Below are 24081 nucleotides of genomic sequence, written 5' to 3'. Positions count from 1 at the left end.
CTACATTTGGAAAGGAACTGGCTGGCATAAAAGCATTGGTAAGTGAAATGGTATCAAACACCTCAAGAGTGATAACAACTGAGAGTAATTTTAGTATATTAATTCCCTGTAGTGAAATAATTGCTTAGAGTTCTGGGTGGGCAGTTCAGCATTATTTATCCCCATAGCCTAAGCAGACACTTTTGCCAAATCTTTTGTCTGTCGGTGAGCTGATTAGGATATTGATAGTTTGGATCCATTATACCCAGTCAGAATGAGTAAATGAGAAAAACTACTTGTACTCACGAAAGAAAAAGAAGCTGAAATATATACGATATATAAGAGCAAAAATTACAAGAGCTGACTACTCTCCTCTTTCTCATCTGGGACTAAGAGTTTCTCTGGAGAGAGAAAATTAGCTGTTTTAGAGGAGACAGAGGAGGAATCTGACAATGAGAATCAGGAAAAATGGTTGTCTTCTGAATTGATGGTAAAGAATGCAATCAGAATACTGGGAATATGGCTAAGACAGGAAAAAGGAAAAGAAAGCATTTTTCTTCTGAATCAAACACATTCCTTACTAGAAGAATTATCAGTTGGAACACTACAAAGTAGTGATGGAATCCGCCAAAAAGAACAGCATCCTATACCTTCCTTCTTTTAAGATGCAGAAAGAAGAATCACCACTCCAGCAGAAAGTATTCCTTTTACCCATTCAATCAAAGAAAAGATAATAGAAGAGAAGGATATACTGTGGAATATGGGCTGTTCTGGGGGATGACAAATTCTGGCAGAACTCAGGGGCATGCATTGTGTCCTAGTTATTAAAGCAGAGGGCTGGGATTAGGATTCCTTAGTTCCTTATCCAGATGTATCTTTGACTTGCTCTGTGGCCATAAACAAGTAATTTAAAAACCTCTCTTTTCCTTGGTTTGCCCATCTGCAAAATGGGTATAATGTTCATCTACCTCACAAGGCTCTTGTGAAGCGCATTTAAGCCATATTTGCAAAGTGTTTTAAGATCTTGTGACTAAAAGAAGGCATGTAAGAATTACTATTTATTAGCCAACATTGCCAAAGTAACTGCATGAGTCAGAAAAGGACTCTGTAAATGACAACATGATAGTATATGCATGAATTGTCTGGAGGCTTGGCAATAATCCACTGTGGATAGATGGGCCTTGGAGGTGATAGAAAATGAATACTGAATGGAGCTAGAGTCTTTTACCAAAAATCTTTTCCATGTAATCACTTGCAATTGACAATATGGACAAGTTTGCAATGATGACTTCAACTATGCTGATCTAGGAAGTCTAATAACCCAGGAGAACACCTATACCCTTACATGGACTATATGCTTTTCAGAGCTAGCTCTCAAGAAGGTGACAGACATAGCTACAGAGTGGGCAGTAGATGCATTATAGAAGTGCGGTTTTGTCATCAACTTTACAAAGAGCAAGTTGATATCAACTCAGAAAACACATCTAGGAGTTATATGTTCAGAATAGGACGAGGGCAGGTTCAGAAAACCATCAGTAAGTCATTCTAGTGTGGATGGAAAATCAATAGGCATCTTCCATGCAGGCTCTAAAACTGACATGATTAAAGTTTTTTTTTCTGCAAAAAATGGTTCTTGGACCATTCTCCACATTGCTACAAGTGTTCCCATTGGAATACTGGAACTGTATGGAAGGCATCTTGGGAAAAGCTTCAAGTGATTCTTCAGACTCTACACAGCAGAGCGAGTAAGGACTCAATCCACTACTACTTCTACCTTCTCCCATCAAGAGTAATAGCAACAAATTTCAACAGCTTGGCTGTTCGCTCCTTGCAGAGGTCAGTGCAGAGCATAGTGTGATTAGGAGAGATACAAGGACATGAACTTTCTTCAATGCAATGCCGTAAAACTAGCCATCCTCACTTTTCAGGCACATCTTGCACAGCAAATTATGATGGTAAACTTGGACAACATGGAGGCTGTTCCCTCCATATTCTAGAAAGAAAACACAGGAAGTGTGAGAGAGAAATGACCTAGAGGTTTGAGGGTGGGACTAGACTTAGGACATCCTGAGTACTAAGCCTGGCTCTACCACGCTCTTCTTCTGTGGCCTTAGGGAAGTCAACAAAGCCTCAGTTTGCCCATCTGGTAATACAGGCATGAATAATATTTACCTTCCTGGAACTACTGGCAGGATTAAATAGATGATGTTTGTATAGCACGTTGACTGTGTAAAGTACTATACAAATGCTAGCCCTTCACTCATTCCTCTCTCAGGCAAACTCTCTCTGAAGTCAACAGCAGTTTTGCCAGAGAAAGAGCTGAGTCAAGATTCCAGGGTTTGGCCCATGGTGAGATTCTTAAGAGCAGTTAAACTTGTGGAGCTTCTGTAGCTATTCAAAAATCTGCTGAGAAGCCTTAGCAGGGTATTTCCATTGGTTAGCCAGTCCCCTTACAAACCAATAATCTATTCATTGCTGGATTTTCTTTATTGTGAGATAATTTGCATATGAGCTATTTCAAAGGCCAGGAGCTAGGCCATCTGGATCCGGTCCATGGCAGCACAAAATTACCTGAAAGCTGCTTTAAATGAGGAGTTGAGGATTCCCCCAGCCTGAGGGAATTCTTTCCTGTTGTAAAGTCAGCATAGCTGATTTCTGTTCCAGTCCCATCTGCCGCACCCCACTCCCTCTTGGTATGCGAGCATGTTGTAGATAGAAAGGGATATGACAGGAACTCACTGTGCTCTGGCCAGTCTCATGGCTCATTGGTCACCATCATAAGCTGGTGCAAGTTGAAGGAGTTATTCAGCTGCTCTAACTCACTCTGGGGATCAATTTGGCCTTCAACTAGGCCTGGTATTGTGGCGAATTCAACTATACGCGTGCAATTAGTGTATGCCCCGGAGTGAGCATGAGATGGAAGATGTGAATCTTCTGTTCCCTCAGCTGGTCTCAGTTCCTGTGTGCCTCTCATAGTGTGAGCATCTTGCCGTGCTGAGTGTGATTCTAGTGTTTTAAAGATACGTATTTTTTGTACAACATGGCTCCTAAATGCAAGCCAACTACTTCATCTGGTGCTCAACCGAAGAAACAGCGATCCGTTCCAATGCTGAAGGAAAAACTGGCTGTGTTGGACTTATTGAGAGACGATATGTCTGTCTCCAACGTGGCGCCTAAATATGGCCGCAACAAATCTAGCATCTGTGCTACCAAGATTCGAGAGAGAGAAATTCATCAAGCCATGGCATAAATTGCTCAGTAACTGCTAAGGTGATGAGCCAGGTGCATGATAAGACTTAAGTGAAGACTGAAAAGCATTAAACTTATGGTTGGAAGACATGAACTGTAAATGTGTGCCTATTGATGGCAACACATTGCGAGAAAAGGCTCTTATCCTCTACGTGCTGTTCAAACCTCCCGCCCCAGAGGGACAGCCTTCTGATGAGAAGGAATTCAAAGCCAGCCATGGTTGGCTTAACAGTTTTAGGAACTGCTTTAACCTCAAAAACGTGCAGACTACTGGTGAAGATGCATCTGCCAATGAAGAGGCAGCAAAAGCCTACCCTGAACAATTAAAGAAAATCATAGAAGAAAAGGGCTATCTTCTGTAACAAGTTTTTAATGCTGACAAGACTGGGCTCTTCTGGAAAGAAATGCCCAACCGCACTTACATTTCAAAATCAGAAAGACAAGCCCCTGGCTTCAAAGCAGCTAAAGACAGTGTGACTGTGTTGTTTTGTGGCAATGCGGCTGGGCATTTAATAAAGCTGGGCTTGCTCTACAGGGCTGCAAATCCCCGTGTCCTAAAAGGCAAGAACAAAAATCTCCTGCCTGTGTTCTGGCAATCAAATAAAAAGGCTTGGGTGACGGTAGTATTATTTCTGGATTGGTCCACAAGTGTTTCATTCCGGAGGTCAAGCGGTACCTCACAGACGTTGAAGTCGTCTTTCTCCCCCCAAATACCACCTCCATCCTCCAACCTCTCGACCAAGGCGTGATTCGCTGTTTCAAGCCACATACATGAGGCTTACATTCTCGTGGATATGTAGCGCTACGGATGCTGATCCCAGTCTTAATGTGATGGAGTGTTGGAAGTCCTTCAATATTGCCAATTGCATCACTTATATTAAACAGGCAATGGATGCAGTCAAGCCTGAAACAGTCAATGCATGTTGGCGAAACTTATGGAAAGAATCTGTGAATGATTTTAAGAGTTTCCCGACCATTGAAAAAGAAGTGAAACACATTGTTCAGGGGGCCAGGCAAGTGGGTGGTGATGGCTTTGTTGACATCCTTGAGGAAGAAATTGAAGAACTAATTGAAAGCCTTAGAGAAACATTGACTAATGAAGAGTTAGAGGAACTGATAAAATCGTCTACAGAAGACAAAGATAATGATGACAAACAGGAAGAGCTAGCAAGCTGGAATCTTCATAAATTTGCTGAAATGTTCCAAGAAGTGAAACACATGAATGATTTAATTTTTTAATATGATCCCTCTATTGAATGAAGCCTCAAAATCATATGTAGTATTACGGACGATCTGAGACCATATTAAGAAATGTTTGAGCAGCTCAAGAGACAACAGTGACAGTTGCCGATCACTGTTTTTCCATGAAAAACAACCAGCAGCAGATGAGCCTGGCCCATCATCTCCTGGATCGACATCAAGCCTTGACGACCCCCCAATAATGTCATCGTCATCATAGACTAGCAAGAATACCCAGGATGAATGGTGAGTGGTTAGGTTTACTGTTTTCCTTTTTTATTCTTTCATTCTTCCATCTGTCTTTGTCTCTTTTATGTAATTAAAAATACAGTGCTGTTAAATTATATTTTGCATATGTACTCTTTATTATATACTGTACATTATACATTTATACATACAGTATTACTGTACAGGGTTGTATACTGTACACAAAACTATGTATACTGTACTTTATGGACGATTTAAGGGATTTGAGGGTAATTTTGACTATATGCGATTTTCGCCTTACGAGCTGACTTTAGAACCTAACCTCTACGTAAGATGCGACTCCACTGTATATGTTGTAGGTGCCACTTTAATCCATATAATAGTAATAATTCCACCCAATTGAACTGTTGTTTAGGACAGGATGTTTTCTGAGTTTACAAATGCATATGGTGCAGGAAATAGTCTCTTCTTTGGCTCCAGATCGGAAACATTCAAAGGAGAAGCAGTAGCACAAACTAGGGGCAGGAAGAGCACTGAAAAAGGAGGCGTCAATTCTCTGGTATGGTTGAAGCGTGCACACACAAGTCCAGAGAGTAAATAGAAAAGTGGCTTTAGAGCCTTTTATACTCCCTTGATCCTGGGGCATTTGGATCCTGGTCCTTAATGTAAATTAGAGGAGCCAGCTGCCAGTGAATTGAAGGTACTATTCCAGCAGCATGGAATCAGCTGGGCATAAAAGAGTCTTGCCAGGTTCTCTCTTTCCCAGTTATCCCCTCTGCACTGGATACTCTAGCAGCTCTGTGCCACCCCAAAATTACCCTACATGAGGGGAATCCTCCACTGTCAGGACACACACAGGTTTAAGCAGCCCCAAGGTAATAGAGAACTGAGGCCAGAAAATGTTAAGCAAACGAATATAGTCAATTTTGGACTATTCATTACATTCCATCTGACACGCCAGGGCAGAAAAGCATCCTCACCGGATGTCTTAGCAACAGCATATCTGAATTTTGTGCAGCACTTCGCAAAATTCCTCCAGTTGAAGTGAGAGTAAGGGTTGTAGCAGAGCGTGTGGGTATGTGGGTGATGATTGCTATAGAAAACCTGATAATAATAGTAATTAATAATGTGCAACACTACTCTTCATCAGCAGAAAAACATGCAAGGCAGACCCTGTATCCAGGTAAGTATCAAAGTATTGCAAAGTGCTCCAGGTTTTGTGATTGTTTTATTGTTGGTGCCAAATTCTAACTTTAGTGATGGGCTGCGAATGAGCAGAAAATAATTTTTGTCTTCACTATATTAATTTTGCTGTTCATGTCTTCTCCCCCATTCTTTCATACTTCTGGCCATTTCCCGTTCATGATGGATCTGTGAATGAGAAATGGACAGAAGTAAAAGTAAGAATGGGGGAGAAGTCATAAACAGCAAAATTAATATAGTGAAGACAGACATTATTTTAGTTAATTATTTTAACATATTCAGTGATGACAGGAGGAAAATTCCTTACCTGTTGTTTTTTTCTGGGAGAAGTTGACTAACCTCAACAAGGGGCAACATCCAGCAGCTAGAAAGGAGAGAAAATGGATACAAAGGTGTTTTTCATGAAAGGCTTCCATTTTTATTCTGATTTGGCTTGCTCATGTGTTTTGTTATGGCCCATTGTGTTCCTCTGTTTATGTGGTGAAAGATATTCAGGTTATAACAAGATTTTTACTTTCTCTCCTTATGTGGAATGGGCTTGAAGGAAGGAGTCAGATCCTCATCTGATATGAGTTGGCACAGATCCATTGTCTGAGGACCTGGCCTAAGTATATTTTTAGTACTGGTTCATCAAAGCAGAAGTTTATCTGTCACTTTGTAAGAACAGTGTAAATGGGAAAAGAACAAGGAGCAGATCCTCACTAATATAGTCCTTAGCTGCAAATTTCAAAGTTGTAATCACAGCATATTGTAAACCCCAGAAACCATTGTTAGTTTTCCTGCTGTGTTCATGCTCCAGACACAGAGGTTCTTTTAACTGTAGCATGATGCCAGACCTGTGTCCCTACCAGCTTTTGTAGCAATTCCACATTTGATCCCCTCTGGCTTTACTGTGTGTGTTTGTTATTGTAAAAGTGCCCAGTAGCAGTGCTGCTATAATTAAACGTCTGTGTTTGTTATTTTCAGGGGTTTCCCAGCTTTGCAGGGTCCTATCACTCATCAGTAAAGTTTTATTGCAGGCAGTAACTTAGCATGTAGTGGAAAATACGTTGTTTTAGTTTTTTTTATAATTGCTTCAATTGCTTTTTAGGTTACTGATGTTTTAGAACAAGTAGAAATAATTGTGATAAGTTAATAGCCTATAGCTATGCATGCACAAAAACTATTATTTTGTGATGAAATTCTCTCAGAATTTCTACTCTGACCATTGGCTGAAATTCATCCTTTTTCACTGGGAGAGGACAAATGCCCACTGAAGCCCTAGGTGAAGGATTTAAGTGAGTCACTGGACCTTGTGCATGATGTCTAACTTGCTGTGAATTTTACTCAATCACCGTGCTCACATAAAAGCCTTGTTAAAAATCTGTTGGGTCAAAAATCAGTTTGTTTTTGTTTTTAAATGTCATTCCTGTTCATTACAGTCCAAGAGTATAATGAATAATTCCAGGGATAGTTACTGAATTTTCAAAGTTACTGATAGCCAACTTTTTATAACTATAGCACTATATTTATGTTGGCTTTCTTTAAGCCTTGAAACTATGTTATGGTTTTCTACATAGAAAATGGTTTGTTATTTAAATTGAGGTTTAGTTACTCCACCATTACACACATTGAATAGTACCTCATTCTGCACCATCCTATTGCTTCACTGGCTACTTGAATACTAAGGTCCTACTCACCGTGAATCTGGGTGGCACCATTAGGCACATGCTTATGAATTTGAAGAAACAACCGAGTTGATCTTCTGACATGCCAAATGATGTCTATGAAGTACTATGGAACCTCAGCTCCCATTGAATTCAAAATAATGAAGGGCAGGTTCAGCCCCCCAGTTTGTTAGATGCACACAGTATGATGAAAATCATCCCTGTTCAGAGGGTTTGCATAAGGTCCCATTTCAGCCCTATTTTGAGGATGAGGTGGTCTTGAATGGCGCGGAGGCCTTCTATGAGCTCTTTGCATGAGGTGAGCTTCACCCAGTACAGATTGAGTGTGAATTAGCAGCTTTAATGCAATAGGAAAGTCTGATGCTATAAATATGGGACTATTGAATGGCTTTTTGTTTTTTGTTTTTAAATCATCTATCATTCCTGCAGTAGTGTGATGTTAACTCCTGCTGGAAATGACAGTGTATGGCTGTTTGCCTTTCTGTTCAAGGGTTTTCATTGGCTCTGATGAGACCTATATATTCAAATGGCTACCATGTTCTGTTAAGAATTTAATATCATTACTAATCACAATTTATTTGGATGAATGTAAAAGAACTTGCTATTTTTCCCAGTCATCATAACTGGATTTATTTTGAAACTTTCTATTTTCATGTGTGTGAATGGCTACAAGTATTGTCTTATGTATTGATTCTTCAACTGCCCCATCTTTCTGAATTTTGTACCAAGACATACGGGCTACAAATTTGTATTCTGGACAGTTTACATTGATTTTACTATTCATGTATCTCTAGTCAAAAGGGCTTGATCACTTCTAAAAAAGAAATGATTTGTAGCAAATCTTGCCTCTTTGCGAGGCTAAGGAGATGGTAGACAGCCTAGGTTATTCTTTTCCTTTAATTATTTTATGAAGTAATAATAGGAAATGGGTATACATGGTCCATTAATTATTTAAACAATAAAAAACTTCTCTTCATGAATCTTTATTACCCAAGAAAGTGGCAATAATTAATGCAATGCTAAGGTTGTACTGCTGTGCACTCATAAATCAGGGTGAATGCATACTATAACTTCTCCCTTTACAATGCAATCTTTTAATATAACATAAAATTTCTTTGATGCACGGTTGCATAGATGACATTTAGAAGGTCACACACTATTTCTCAAATGAGACAATCTAAAAGTATTACTTTTTTTCTTACACCCTGCAGTGAGCTTTGTGCATCTATCTGGGATATGTTTAGAGAGTTTTAAAATATATTATTGGAAGTGTTATTTGCATCTCTCCATTTCTAATGTCAGATGCCTAATTACCAGTATTCAGGATGTGAGAAAAATTGAAAGTAATATTTTAAAACATCTCCAGAATAACCATTCTATGTATAAAAATGTTTTACCATCTGATATTGGAGCATTTTCCGGGCTAGAAAAATGCTGTATGTTCTATTAGTAAGCAGAAGAATTGTCTTTTTCCATTGGTTTAAAACTTCTGTCCAGATCCTCTGGTGGAGTAAATCAGCATAGCTCAACTGAAATAAATGGAGCTACATCAATTTACTTCAATTGAGGGTTTGATCCTCTTCATCTAGTTTTGGGGAGTCATGATATATTGAACCTTAAATTTGTCATTGAGACAGGACTGATTATTTCCTGTTCTAGAATCTTTACTGAGTAATTCTGGAGTGGAAGCCCACATTTGGAAGAAAGAATGAACCTTTTTTGTGGAGTTTTTGTTTTAATGGTGATTGAGGGCACCCTGATGTTTGAAATGTAAGCAGGGCTGGTGCAAGGAAGTTTCGCGCACCTTGCCCCCTCCCCAGCTAACCCCGCCCCCCCCATGGCAGCTAACTCAGCCCCCCCACCCTGGGATCCCCCCCCGTGGCAGCACCCCCCACGCGCGACAGCTAACCCCTCTCCCCCAACCCCCAAATGGCAAATAAGCCTGCCTGGGGAGATTCCCCCTCCCGCCGCCCTGGCCAGCTACCATGGCCTCGGGAGACTTCCCCCTTCCCCTGGCAGCTCCAACCCTCACGGGAACCCACCACACACACTGCTAAACGGGCCTGGGAGACCTCCGCGGAAACTATCCTCTGGGTAGCCCCGTCTCAGCTCACCTCGGCTCGCGGCCGCCTCCACTGAGCCGCCGGGCATGGCTCTCATTTCCTTCTTCCTAGTGCTTGCGGCACGATTGGAGAGATTAGAGTGGGCGTGTGCTCAGCAGAGAGGCAGAGGGAGGTGAGCGGGAGCAGGAGCTATTCCCGTCTGTGTACCCCGGTGTTATTGCGGGCAACCCTCTCTGCACGCCCCCGCCCCAGCTCACCTCCAACCCACCGTCCCTCGCCTGAGGGCTTTTTAGGTGCCCCCCAACCACTTAGGCGCACCTAAGCAGCCCGAGTCTGTTGCCTAAATGGTTGCCACCAGCCGAATGTAAGGAACAAATGGCCCCTTGCTAACTCCTATCTGCTTGCAAACTATCAGGCTGGGGTTACAATGCTGGCAACTTTGACAACCTCATATGTGGGCTGGAAAACAAAGATGGAGCCAGAGAGCAACATCAAGTAGGAGCAGAGAGGCTCGAGGAGCACAGTCAGGTGTAACTATTGTGACAGGGTCAGCCACATGGATACAGGAAAGGTTAGAAGGCAATTATATTAGTCCCAGATTAAGTAGATCCCTTTTCCCTGGAAAGGTAACACAGGCAGTTCAGAACAAGCAGGAAACTGCTAGAATCATTAGGACAGGCTGGCTAATAGGGCACCTGAGTTAAAAAAGGACCTCACTTCAGTCTGTAGCGTGCATTGCAAGGAGCGAGAACAAGAGGCAAGGAGCTGAGGTGGGAAGGTATATTGCTGGAGGATTGAAGATACAAGCATATCAGGCCACCAAGGAAAGGTCCTGGGAGAGATAAAGAAGGTGTTGGGAGGAGGCCATGGGGAAGTAACCCAGGAGTTGTAGCTGTTGCACAGCTGATTCCAGAGGCACTATAGAAGCAGAATCCACAGGGCCTTGGAGTGGAACCTGGAGTAGAGGGCGGGCCCAGGTTTCCCCCAAACCTCCCAACTCCTGATCAGACACAGGAGGAATTGACCTGGACTGTGGCTTCTACCAGAGGGGAAGGTCTCTGGGCTGTTTCCTGACCCACATGGTGAATCTCTGAGGTGAACAAGTCTGCCAATAAGCGCAGCACCCACCAAGGTAGAGGAGGAACTTTGTCACACTATCAATGGGAAGACAGGACAGTGCTTTGGCTGGTAACTCAGCAGAAGGCAGTTAAAAAAATAGGTCAAGGCAGTTTAGGTTGGACATTAGGAAAAACTTCCTAACTGTCAGGGTGGTTAAGCACTGGAATAAATTGCCTAGGGAGGTTGGGGAATCTCCATCATCAGAGATTTTTAAGAGCAGGTTAGACAAACACCTGCGAGAGATAGTCCAGATAATACTTGTCTTGCCATGAGTGCAGAGGACTGGACTAGCTGACATCTCGAGGTCACTTCCAGTCCTGTGATTCCATGAAAATATTCCCAGGTGAGGTGGACTGGTGGGCAGAATGAAGCTGAGGCAGTTAACAGTGCATGATAAATGCAGTTTGCCTTGTGACAATTATCACTACGGAGGTACATGCCCGTTTAAATCTGTAAGTCCAGAAATATGGGGCCTTTAGGCAAATAACAAAATGTCCCAGTCTTCATTTACTATGAATATGCATGAGCTCATTTACATATTTTAAAATATTCATCAGTGTTTTTTTAATTTTCTACTCTTGTCCCCTCACTACAGTATCAGTTACAGGGCATGCTATAAAAATCAGTGGAAAATAAGTAATTTTATGGGACATTTGGAGCTAGATCCACAAAAAATTTAGGCATCTAAATCCACAATTTAGATTCTCAAACTCCTCGCTCAGCTCCCACATAACTCTCTAGGTAACTGAATTCCCTAGATGCCTAAAATTCCGCTGGTAAAGTCCCCTAAACACCTAAATTTCTGCTACTGGGTATATGCGTAAGCTGCTTAAGTCCTGATGTTTGAGCACCTAGATCGTGCCTGAACCCCAGTGGAATCTTCAAACTAGGCATTCTCCCAAACATCTTGCCCCTGGGCCCAATTCAACAAGTGAATTGGGTCTCACACACAATACTGCTGCTGTGATCCTCTTATATGCTTTCACTAGATATGAAAGATCCACATTCAAATTCTCTCTCTGGCTAATGTGGGGCAGGGATTTGAACCGAGCTATCCCCCTCTTGGGTGAGTGCCCTAATCACTGGGTTAGGGGGTATTCTAGAATGGGTCTCTCTCAATCTTTCCTATTGAAGCTGGTCCACTTTGTATAAAAAAGGATGGTCATTACAACAGGGACTTGAACACAGGTCTTTCACATTCTGGTTGAGTGCTCTAACCATTAGCCTATTGGGTAAAAGGGGAAATCGCCCCAGGTCCACCTCCTTGTTTTCTTGCAAGGAAGGCTAAGGTACTTAAGTCTCTGAGTGGGTTCATGGCTGTGAATCCTGAGCTGAAGGAGATACCTCCTTTATCTCAGAGTTAGGCACCGAACTCCCTTTGAGGATTGGGGCTTAGGTCATACCTGTATCCTTGGCATTTCCTATTGGCTAGTTTTGGTGGCTTCCTGCTCATTGCACTGGCTTTCGTGTACCCATTTGTCATCTCCTAGCTTACTCTCTGCATTGTGTAGGGAGTGTGGGTGCCTAACACAGATTCCGTTAGGTGGCAAGGTGCTTGAACAATTTTTTTTAGCTGTTATTGGTGGTATATTGGAACCTTTATGATCGACTGGGGCTGGAAGCATTCAGATTCATTGATTGTGTGAGGCCAGCCTGACAGTTTGGAGCCAAGTGCAGGTGCACCTGACTGGTTGTCTAAGAATGGATGCATGTGAGCCTGATTACTTGGCTGGGGACTGGTGTATGCAAACCTGACCAACTGACTGAGTTTTTAGGCCGGGTATATTGTGGCCTAAAGAGTCAATATAGATAAGACTTCACAGAAGTTTCCATTGTTACCACATCTGTATATGTTATGTATAATTACATTAAAGACAGTATTTAGATTGCTATGTCAAGCACTTCAAGGTTAGGAAATTCCAGATTTATAGTTGCTCAGGCAATTGTGGTGGGAAACGTCAGCCCAACACCGCCCCCCCCCAGTTCCTGTAGTAGGCATCTCCAGTGGCACAAACCAGCTGTGAAGCTGGCAGATCTGGCCCTCTAAGAGGGAATCCACAGGTGACATGCTGTAGTGAATCCAGCAGAAAGGGGGAATGACTAGAGTGTCCCTGCGCTCTGTGATCCCTTGCTGCTGGATGAGGCTATGGAAAGATGGACATAAGCTAGAGCAGCTAATGGCTGCTCCAATTTATATCTGAGACTGTTTCAGCCCTGCCAGCCCTAGCATTGCAGGAATGCAAAGGAGGTTAAAGGTTACCATTACACCCCTCCTCCCCTAGTCTTGCAGTGTGAGCACAGTTCAGACAGGATGAAAGATATGGTCCACTATCCGTATAAAAAATATTGTGCTGTCAGTGCCAAATATAAGCGGCATTTAATTTTAATCCATCTTGTTGATGTAACCAATGGAGAAAGAGGGACTCAGTTTTGATGATACCATACACACTGTAAATAGAAGAGCTACATGTTAACACAGAAACCATGACACAGCATGTCTTCACCTCCACCTGAAAATCACTTGCTTGTACAGAGCCTTAACAGTGCCATAACAATATAAAATTGGGGCTAAGTGTCCAAAAGTGTGGCAGCACAAATACTGCTTCTCATATGTCTATGGTACCACATAGTCCTCTACAGATGGGAACACCATAAAAAGACATGAGTTATCCCATCCTTCTCCTCAGGAATACAATGCTCAGAATCATTGTGGTTGAAAGAGAGCACCATGTGTACTGTTGCTGTGATGATTTGCTAGGTGTCAAATCCTACCTACTGCAGGTGTGTGGCGCCCTCCATGCCTGCAATGGAACTGCTATCTTGTGTCACTAGAGCAACCTATTATATATAATGTATACAGATTGGGTGGGGGAGGGAAGGGAGACATGATTTCAGGTGTGCCAATTCTCCAGCACCAGTGTGACTCCCTGGATAGTTGCACACTGAGGCCAGTAGATCTGCTGCCATACACATGCACTAGCTGCTCATTATATAGACAAATCTGGGCCAGGGGAGAGTAGTAGCCTCCCTAGAAATGTAAAGATTGCATAAGTAAATAAAGGAAATACTGAGTTTGGAAAAGAAGCTTGTTTATCTCACTTTATTAAAAGTGGACAAATTTAGTCATGGTACAATTACTCATTTTTTTGAACATGAATAAAAATAATGACTTATATTCAAAAAAATGTTCCAAATGATCTTTACCCTGGGTTTCCTGAAATGAATTCCTCTGCAACATCTGCAAGCTGTAGCTTTTTTCCTTGCCTACATATAAAATTTTATCTGTGCGTATATGTAAAATCATACAGCATTGCAGATGTGATTGTCCAATTGTGGATCAAAGCCATGCTTTAGTATAGCAGAGAGCACTGAAACTACACTCGCTTACAGTGTTGGTTGCTGGTATCACCAAAATCATTTTCATCCACATCATCACTTCAGAAAATAGCTGACATTTGGTTTGGCTGAGTGAACTGAGATATTTATGAACTGACTTCAGCGATCTTTCTGTAAGCTGACAGTTGGCTTGCAACAGAGGAAGCTGAGTAATCAGAAAATCATAGATGAAATTGGAACCATTCACCTGAAGCAGGCCTTGAACTTGCATGTGTTATGTTTGGAGTTATGAGAGTTTCAAGATTTTGAATATCTTGGTAGCCTTTCTATTCAAATATTGATTGACTAATGGACATTGTAAAATCAATTACTTTGAAGTAGATATACATAAAACATTCCTTTGCTGCACTGCGTTCATCTGTGCCTGTTCGCAGTTTCTTGGGAACTTTTATCTTCTGTGCTGACCCTCTCCAACTTGAAACTTTTCTGGGGGATTTGCTCCCAAAATAAGTTCTAACTTTCATCTGATTGGATGGACTAAGGTAAATTAAGTGTCATTTTCATAAAAGATTGGCCTTCTGTTGCTGAAATGTCTGACAGTTGCAGAATTTTGGACGTAACATCTAGCACATTTAGAACTTTTCAAGCTAGTTCAATGCCAAAAAGGAAGTTCAGCTTTCCATTTGAGTTGTTACACCATCAGTTTGAGTGATCATTTCAGGATCTTTTGTTGCATCCTTTGCAACCTTTGGAGATGCTCAAAGTGCAAGGTAGTTCTCAGAAATTGAAGCCAGTTCTTCTTCAGAGAGAGTCCATTTTTTTGGACAGAGGATATTGATGCTTGGCAGCAAAGAGTCCTGTGGCACCTTATAGTCTAACAGATGTATTGGAGCATAAGCTTTTGTGGGTGAATACCCACTTTGTCAGATGCATGAGATGCATCATGCATCTGACAAAGTGGGTATTCACCCACAAAAGCTTATGCTCCAATACATCTGTTAGTCTATAAGGTGCCACAGGACTCTTTGTTGCGTTTTACAGATCCAGACTAACGTGGCTACCCCTCTGATACTTGATGCTTGGCAATGTACTTAACACTTCATATTTAATGTCCTGAAATGTAATATTTCATTTGGGTGATTTTAAATTACATTTTGTGATTTTTGTAAATAGTTTCAAGAGTATCTATTAGGATTATATTATTTTTAAAAAGTCCCAGAATGCCAAATTCAAAGCATGTCCATAGTAATGAGTTTGTAGCTCATGCAGACTAATTGCTATGCGTGATACTAAGCCTGTCATATTAGCACCACCCTCATAATGTCCATGATAGTTGCTGAGCCTCTGATTTAGACACAATAGTATATCTTTAATTACTGACACATATACCTCTGTAGATGTACAGGTTATATTGTACAATCCAGTGAACTCTTCTTCAGTGTTCATGTCATCATCCACATATCACATCCATAAAATCACTTGCTTTTTGATGGAGAATTCCATTGTTTCAATTACCATAATTGTAGACTACTTTCCAGGAAGTTTCTCAGAAATCTCCCTCCTGGATTTAAAACTCATGGTTTCCACTATCTCATTTTGAATAACTGCATTTGTGAATTTGTCTTGACTCTTTTTTCAACCATTTTGAAATATCAGGATTATATTCTGCCGGCAGACAAAACAGTTGAACATAGTTGCAGTCAAGCTGTCCATGTAAGGGTGTATTTTCAGCTTGTTCAGTATAATGGCCCTGAAGTGCAAGTCCTTATATGACAAGATAATGTATGCTACTTAGTATTTTTATTAGGGTTGTCTAGTTTCTTTTGAGAGTTCTGAAAACTTAGCATATCACCAACATCCTTTGTGATATTTTGAAGACTATCAACTGCTTGGTGGTGACTTGAAAAAGATTGGTGTCTCAGAAATTGGTCTCAAGCCTTGTTCCAGTTAGGGAATCCAGACTGTGGGAAAGCTTCATCTGTCGTCTTAGTCAAAAGTAGTTTATACCTAAAAGCTGTACAACAGTAGAAACAAAGTACACTGTCACTAGTCTCAGAAAAACAGAGCCATTGAAAATCATCAAACCAGGATGGGCAGAAAGAATGGCTTGCTTATCCAAAGTTGTGCACAGGTAATTACTTATATCATCATGGCTGAGGTGTCTCAGAAATGCTAAAAGTATCAGGGAGCTGATTCCTATATTTGGTTCCTATGCAGGTGATGTTGGAGACATTTGAGTACTGTGAACAGCAGAAGCTGATTCACTTGTTGGAAGAATAGTTTTCCTGTTTTTAATTAGCCATGATTTCATTTTAGCACCTTGATAATATACTTTTGGTTTTTGTACTCCATTTAATCGCTACAATTTTTTTGAGGGGCTAGGGTTGAAAATATGTTGTCTATTTTCCTGCAGGCCTGATATTGGACCATACAACAGTTCTATTGCCAATCTGTGGCTAAGTAAGGCATAACCTGGTGGCTGTGCAGCAGCACTAATTAATGGTAGCATTGCACTCATCAGTACTTTTTACCTTATACTTGTGTGTGAAATTCTTTGCACCAAGCAGAATTAATCTCCAACTAGAGCTGGTTGGGAATTTACCACCAGGATGTGGGAGAGCCAGGTTCACGTCTCTGATCTGCCTGATGCAGACAAGGGACTTGATCGTGGGTTTCTCACATTGTGAGTTTCCTAACCATCCGGCTACAGACCCAGTCTCTGGCTGTCTCAGTCTTTCTTGGTGGAGCTGTTCTACTGTGTATAACTAATTAAATATTCATTGGGCCAACGTTCAAGTCCCTGGTCTCAGTCAGACAGAGGAGGGACTTGGGAATATGGTTCTCACATCCCAGATGAGTGCCCTAACCACTGGGCTATTGAATAATTTGAGGTTGGCTCTTGGTTTTTTTGTTGTTTTTTTTTTAATTACAAGGGTTTCAACTTTGTCCCAATATGGAACCTAATGCCAAAACCCTTGAAATTTTTCACAAAATTGAATTCTTGTTTTCCAGCCAGCCCTAGCTCTGTCTGGGTGCCATCCCACTGAGCAATCACAACTTCTAGCTGGCAGCTTTCAATATAAGTTTTTCATGTCAGTTGCTACAAATTTCTTCATTTTGCAAATGATATGAGAGCCTATCTGGAATATAAATCCTCATGCATCAAGGCTTATGCCAACCTAGAGCTAGTGTGGGGGAGGGGCTATAAAGAAACTTTCCTTGTACGCAGGCTATTCTTGCATCTTCACTGAAGCATGTGGGGCTGGCCACTATCAGAGTTAGGATACCACATTATATAAACATTAGTGTGGCCCAGTGTGTCAGTTCTGTGTTCCTGTGCATATGGCCCTGAATTAGGAACTTTGGTTCCAATTCATCCAGTCATAGCTTGGACATGTAGTGGAGTGTGGTGGCTGGAAAGAGATTGTTGTGGCTCCCTTATCTGTGGCTGCTTGGCCCAGGTGGAAGTTAAAGCAACAGGGAATCTATTCTAACTTTTACCACTGGGGATCATGCATGGTGGAACCTGGCTTCACCACATTCTTGGCATACTCACTGCCCACCTAGCCCTAGACAGGTTCCCTTCTCCCTTTATTATACTGAGGAGGTGGAGACAGCTGGCCTAGGAAGTGGCTGTGCCACCTACCTCAGTCTAAAGCTGCCAGAAATTTCCCTATGCAAGGAAATTCATTCTCCAGTACAAATATTGAGTTGGGACACAGCAAGCTTAAACCATGTTATATGGTGGAGTAGAGAACCTGGGCTGTTGAGCCTTATCCTGCATCTACTGAAGTGAAAGACAAAGCTCCCATTAACTTTCGCAGTGCAGGATCGGGGTTGTATGAAGTGATGCATATGATGAGATCAACCGTTGTATATTAATATTTCAGTAGTTTGTCAATGAGATTGTAGGCCTGTTAAGAAAGGAAAAGCTGCTCAGTCTACATGTGACAGTATTTCTGACTGGCTTATAGTTTAAAATGAAATCTGGTCAAGTAAATCAGCAGTTTAATAGGATTTAAAATGGACAAATGCCATCTTAATATAAACGGGATGAACACATTGCTATGGAATAGGCACATTTCAAAACATATTTTTTGACCATAAAAAATCATGTCCCATGGTCTCTATTTGCAAACATGGAAATAAATGCATGCCAAAGTTAGGTTATGTGTAGTTCAGGTAACAGAGCTAATCTGTGAATAATGATCCAATATCAACCTATCAGTAGGTCCATCTGACATCTATCATTGAACCCTACCCAAGATATTTGAAAGTAGAACATCAAAAATGAATGTCATCTGACAGCAACCAGATCCCTACCAGAGTTAAAATAGCCTTGGACATGGAGTTCATGATGTGCAATACGCAAACGGTACATATCCGTTTACTGTGGGTGTTGTAATGGTGAGGTTGTTTGAACTAAGTCCATGCATTACATTATTTCAATACCCAGCTCCTGGGTCATAGATAAAAAAGCCTACATTAGAAAGCTACTTCATCTAAATTATTTCATGAGTCATAGCAGAATGGTTGGATTCATGCATAAACTTTGATACTCCATTGTCCAAGCTTCATACTATACATAACAAAGATACACATAATTTAAGTTAAATAAATTATCTTCTTGCTGCTTTCACCCAAGTATAGTTTACAGATTTGTACTATGCACCTCTTTATATTTTTCTTTTTGTATTTGAGAATGTTGTGTTACATTTATAAATTTATGCAATAATGGGAAAATGGTGCAGACAGACAAGAACCCTTTTTTTTTGTTTTACTTAAGCACCCCAACCCCAACTTTTGTATACTGCTTAAGGGTCTAACAATGCTGTCATTACTGTGGCAAAAGTCATAGGGATTGAGTGGAATTTTTCCTTAAATAAGGATTGTAGGATATGGCCAAAAGGTGTAGAAACAGCAAAATATGGCGTATTGCATCAAAGGATGGACAATGCAATTCTTTTTAAGTATGGCAATTTTCTGCAAAGTCACTCAGTAAAAATGTCATTATGGGGTTCAATGTTTGTTGTTTTTCAGTGACTATCTATCTAGTTATTCATTCTACCAATTTTATCATTTTTTGGTCTATCTAGTTGTATCTAATCATATCTTGTTCTACTTAGTATCTAATCTTATTTATCTTAATCTGGTCCAGATATTCAAATCTAGCTAATCTAATTGAACTATGTATCTAAAATCTAATTTTACCTAATCTTTTCTAATTAACCATGTCTATCTTTATATCTACCTATTGTAATCTAACTATTCTACTTTAATTATGTATCTAAAAATCATATTTATTCGACTTTTTTTTTCCTGTCTATCATATCTATCTGCCCATTTTCAGCACACTCCTCATGGTAGCCGAGTGTTCCTATTATTATTATTATTAAATATTTAGTATTTGCATTGTAATAGCACCTAGCAGACCCATTGTGCTAGGTGCTGTATAAAAAGGTCAAAAAGGATGATCTCTGAGGATTTTAATTATTTCCATATCAAATTTGCTCAGTTTACAAGTAAAAAGGTAGTTTTCCAATCTACTAGTAATGCAAGCTCATCCTGACATCTGAAAGTCCAGCTGAATTCTTTCTAGCTCTCATATCAGCAACTCTAACAATTCTGCAAATGAATTTTAATTAACAATTCTGTGGATGGTGCATGAGCCAACAAAGAATCCTACTCATGCTCCTGTAGGTGTTAAGCTTCTGCAGTGCTGACAGGACTAAAAAGGAGTAAAATCTTATTTTTGTCAGTGAAGTGATAGTTATGACTTTAAATACATACAGGGAGCAGAGCTGTTGAGTTAGAAGGTGCCAAAGCCACTTTTCAGGTGATAACTTCAAGTGAAAAATCCAATCAATTAATAGTACATTTTTCAGAATATTAGAATACTTTCAGTTTACTACCACCATACCGGCTTCCTACCTCTCACTTTCTCAGGACTTGTAATATCTTGCTGTGTATTTATATGACTGTACGTTGACAGAAAAGTTAAAAGAATGCTCTATAAGTTGCTATTTAATTCTGGCCCTTTACACATCCATCCTGTATGCTGAATGAGGAAGGGGCTGTCTCATTTTAATGCAGGGGAGGAAGGGTCCTTGACTTAACCTGTTCTTAGGATCTAAGGATGTTGGACTCCACAGTCTTCCTTGGAAGCCTATTCCAGTACTAACTATCCTTCTAATTAGAAAGTTTTTTTGTAATATCTAACCTAAATCTCCCTTGCTGCAGATAAGCTGATTACGTTTTATCCTACCTTCAGTGGACATGTTGAACAATTGATCACCATCCTCTTTAAAATATCGCTTAACATATTTTAAGACTGTTATTAGGTCTCTCTCTCTCTCTCTCTCCCCGCCCCCGTCTTCTTTTCTCAAGGCTAAACATGCCCAGTTTTTTAACCTTTCCTCATATGTCAGTTTTTCTAAAGCTTTTCTCATTTTTGTTGCTTTACTCTGGCTTCTCTCCAATTTGTCTACATCTTTATTAAAGTGTGGCACCCAAAACTGGACACACTACTCCAGCTGAGGCCTCCTCAGTGCTGAGTAGAGTGGGACAATTACCTCTCATATCTTATAAATGATACTTCTGTTAATACATCCGAGAATATTAGCCTCACAACTTCATCACGTTGTTGACTCATATTCAATTTGTGATCCACTAAGAACCCCAGATCCTTTTCAGAGCACTACTGCCTAGCCAGTTATTCTCCATCTCGTATTTTAAATTTTATTTTTCTGTTCTAAGTTTAGTACTTTACACTTGCCTTTATTGGAATTCATCTTGTTGATTTCAGACCAATTCTCCAATTTGTCCTGGTTGTTTTGACTTCTAATCCTGTCCTCAAAAGTCCTTGCAACCACTCCCATTTTGGCATTATCCACAAATTTTATGAGCATAATCTCTTGCTAATAAAAATATTGAATACTTGCAGGACCCCACTTTATACACTGTCCCAGAGAACCATTGATAACTACTCTTTGAGTACAGTCTTTCAGTCAGTTATGAACCCACCTTATAGTAATTTATCCTAGACCACATTTCCACAGTTTGCTTATGGGAATGTTGTAGGACTGTGACAAAAGCCTCATAAAAATCAAGACATATAATGTCTTCAACTTTCACCTTATCCACTAGCCCAGTATCCCTGTCAAAGAAGGAAATCAGGTTGGTTTGGCATGATTTAGTTCTTGGCAAATCCATGCTGGCTATTACATATTACCCCATTATCCTCTAGGTGCTTACCAATTAATTGTTTAATAATTTGCTTCAGTATCTTTCCAGTATTTAAGTGAGGTTGACTGGTCTATAATTCCCTAGGTCCTCTTTTTTCCCCTTTTTAAAGATATGTGCTATGTTTGCCCTTCTCCAGTCCTTTGGGACCTCCCCCATCCTCCATGAGTTATCGAACATAATCTCTAATAGTTTGGATATTGCTTCAGCTAGTTTCTTAAATACCCTAGGGTGAATTTCATCAGGCCCTGCCAATTTATACATCTAACTTATCTAAGTAGTCTTTATCTTGTTCTTTCCCTTTTCTGGCTTGTGTTCCATTCTCCTTATTGTTAATATTAACTGTGTTAAGTATCTGATCATTATTAAACTTTTTAGTGAAGACTGAAGAGAAATAGGCATTAAAAACCTCAGCCTTCTTGATATCATCATCATTCATATGCACAATGGGGGAAAATTAAAGTTGCTCTGGCAACCTGAAATCTAGCTTTTTCTCACTGGTGAGTGCTTGACTTTGCAAGCTAAATAAAATGTTCTTTGAACACAGGTCTTGTGTATGTAATTATGTAGAGGTTTTGTTTTTTAAAGGAAAAAGGTAAAAACAAATTCTTATATATACAACCCCTCATCATTAGCAGGGTGTGAAGCCTAAATCTACAGCACTGTAATCTATCACTTGAGGTACTGGATTAACTAAATTAACTGGAAGCTGCTGTTTTTGTGGTAACATGGGCCTGGCTTTAGAATAATCATGTCCAGTCTTTCAAAATTTTTCTGAGGAACGCAAGTGAGAACTGTGGTGATTGTGAACATATTATAGCCTAGTAAACCTGAATTGTCATGGGACAAAAAAAAGCACTTCTCTAGCCTCAGGGAGTAGGGTGACCAGACAGCGAGTGTGAAAAATCGGGACAGGGTGTATGTGTGTGTGGGGGGGGTAATAGGATCCTGTACAAGAAAAAGACCCAAACATCAAGACTGTCCCTATAAAATTGGGACATCTGGTCACCCTATTAGAGAGTCACCCTGCAGAATTAAAATGGAGATATTATAGCTTCTCAGAAATGGTTGCAAGAATCTATTATAATGAAAAAGTTAGGCAGCTGAAATATATCCACTCCCCTTATAATAGCAACCACAGATTGAATCTATTTCCCCATGTTCAGTATCCTCACAACTCTTGTCAACTGTCTGGAATGGGCCATCTTGATGATCACTAGAAAAGTTTTTCTTTTCTCCTTCTGATAATAGCTCATCTTAATTAATTAGCCTACTTCCACCTTTTCATTTTCTGTATGTATATATATCTCCTAACTATATGTTCCATTCTGTGCATCTGAAGAAGTGGGCTGTAGCCCACGAAAGCTTATGCTCAAATAAATTTGTTAGTCTCTAAGGTGCCACAATTACTCCTGTTCTTTTTCCTCTCAAAGGAACTTAAAACACTTTTCAGACTTTACATATATAAAAAACATTTTACTCGCCACTAAACTGCATCAACTTGTAGATTGGTACTCAGTAACTATAGAAATGAACAGCAACACTTGCGTTTAATTTGAGCAAATGCTCTTTTCTTTTTCTGAAATGCTGCTGGATTTATCTTTCAGAAATTAAATCTTGGCTCTGCTTCTTTTCACAGTGTTTTCTTTCCTTCCAGTGTAAACAATTGCTCATAATCAATCTCCCAAATGTTAAAAAATATAGCAAGCGTGATTACACAAGTAAATATTGAAGCTTTAGATTTCATGACTGTAGTGGAGTCAGTTAAGGCTTGAAATTGTCTCCTGTGGGCTGTTCCCACAGTTAGAGATGGTTTTGCATTGCAAATCTAAATACTTCTCTCTTGTTGTTTAACATTGAGTAGAGTTCTTTCTAATGAATAGTTCTTCTTGGAGAGTGTCCTTGTGGGTGCTCCGCTATAGGTGTCTTGGTGCCCTAAAGTGGAGCACCCACAGGGACAACCATCTCAAAGAACCTCAATTACCGCACAAGGTAAGTAACCTTCTCTTCATTACTGAACCAATATTTTTTCTTCTTATCTTTAGGGCCCAATCCAACTCCCATCCAAGTAAATGGGAGTCTTTCCATTTACTTTAATGGGAGTTGGATCAGGCCCCTAATGCTGTATTTATTTATTTTGTACTGAATTTATGTATATAACTTCTGAACAGAGGTAGGCACCTGAGAATAAGAACTTGAAGGAAGTAAATAAACTGAAAGATTTTTATTGCATGAGTTTTTCCCTGAATTAATGTGTTATCAACCAAAAAAGCATAAGCAAAGTCTGACATTATATAGGCATTGGAAAAGATATAGGGACACTAGAATAAAAATTATAACAGCCTTTTGAAGATCACCTAGCAAATTAATTAGTAGTAAAAACTTGAGCTGTACATCTGCCACAGTGCTTAGATTTTTCTCACAAATAATGAATCATCCCACAGTTTCCTCCAGTCATCAGTGTTTGGTGCCACACTACACTGTCACCCAGTGGCATATCGCATCATGTTTTTTAGATTTTAAAATAACATGTTTTCTTTCTGCATGTTTCCTGCAGGAATTCCATGTGACTTGAATTTTAATGTAGCTAATAATTAACGTAGACAGTTTTATTTTGTTTTCTACTGATTGAGAAAAATAATTTCAGATTTTTTGGGAAGTCTAAAGCTGCGTGTGGTGAGGTGAATGTGATCTATTATATTGCATATGGAGAGACTCAAGCACACATACATTAAACCTGTTGTTCTAATTTTGATTTTATCTAATCCTGAATTACA

At 40.1% G+C, this 24081-nt stretch overlaps 1 protein-coding gene across 1 annotated transcript in view; it reads left to right on the top strand.

Moving 5' to 3' along the window:
* The window catches only part of DOK7 (docking protein 7), a 105041-nt gene that overhangs the window by 57242 nt on the left and 23718 nt on the right, over window positions 1-24081 (top strand).

Source organism: Chelonoidis abingdonii, chromosome 5 (genome assembly GCF_003597395.2).
Source record: "Chelonoidis abingdonii isolate Lonesome George chromosome 5, CheloAbing_2.0, whole genome shotgun sequence".
NCBI lineage: Eukaryota > Metazoa > Chordata > Testudines > Testudinidae > Chelonoidis > Chelonoidis abingdonii.
This window is presented reverse-complemented; position numbering and strand designations above follow the sequence as displayed.